Source organism: Buceros rhinoceros, unplaced genomic scaffold (genome assembly GCF_000710305.1).
Source record: "Buceros rhinoceros silvestris isolate BGI_N320 unplaced genomic scaffold, ASM71030v1 scaffold31437, whole genome shotgun sequence".
NCBI lineage: Eukaryota > Metazoa > Chordata > Aves > Bucerotiformes > Bucerotidae > Buceros > Buceros rhinoceros.
In genome coordinates this window covers 24642-25620 of record NW_010423265.1, presented here as the reverse complement: position 1 = coordinate 25620, position 979 = coordinate 24642, and positions in this window count along the sequence as shown.

The window sequence follows — 979 nt, the reverse complement described above, 5'->3', positions numbered from 1 at the left end:
TGGAGCCGGTTATCTTCAGGGTCTTCTAACCCGAACCATTCTGTGCTTCTATGGCAATGTTTTCCTTACAATACAGAGAGATGAAACAGAAGTACTATAAATTAAAAGTATTAGAATAAGTGAATGTTCTTGTTCTAACCAAAGTAGTATTTACATAACGCTGTAACTAGAAAAACCAGCTGAAATGGTGATCAGAGAAAAGCAGCAGAACATCAGAGGTATTCACAACAGAGCTGCTGAATTTCCAGCACGCGACTTTAAAACTCAATACCCAAGCCCCGTTTGTGCTCCCTGGACAGACAGAGGAGGCACAGCATCAGGCTTTGAGATTTTCTGTTGGACAAGCTTCAAGCGCTGCTCTGCGGTTGGATTTGGGACTTTGGTTTGTCACCTGGGCGCACCCCAAAGGCAGGAACAGAATGAGCTGTTTATTGGAGCAAACAGACATTTTTACATGTACACGAAAGGGGTCTCAAGGTAGGGAAATACCTTCCAGGGGAGGGGTAGGCAGGGCAGGCAGCTCCCCCGAGCGCATTCCCAGCGTAGAGCCGCTGCACTGGTGAGAATGCAGGAGGGATTGACTGTGTGTACTGAGGACCTCACAAGGACTCCAGAACTACTGTAACATAAAACGGAGAATGTCTTTGGCTCTAGCAAGATACAGCTGGCATAGTATTCATATTTAGGTACAATAACACGCCCACCACACCTCTACGTGCGTGATAAAGTGATGAAACTGGGCCACAGTATTCCTCCCACAGCTGACACAGAGCCAAAGCACCCGCAGCCAAACCAAACGAGGACAGGGATGCAGACACGCTCCACCAATACGTCAAACTAATTACCTTCAGCATCTGTGACACCAAACAACTCGCACGCGGAGCCTGCACCCCAGGCGTTCCAGTCAGCAGCGGGACTCGGCTTCAGGATCCTGCCCACGGAGTTCCGCAGAGCAGCCCTGGAACGGCCCAACGGCAGG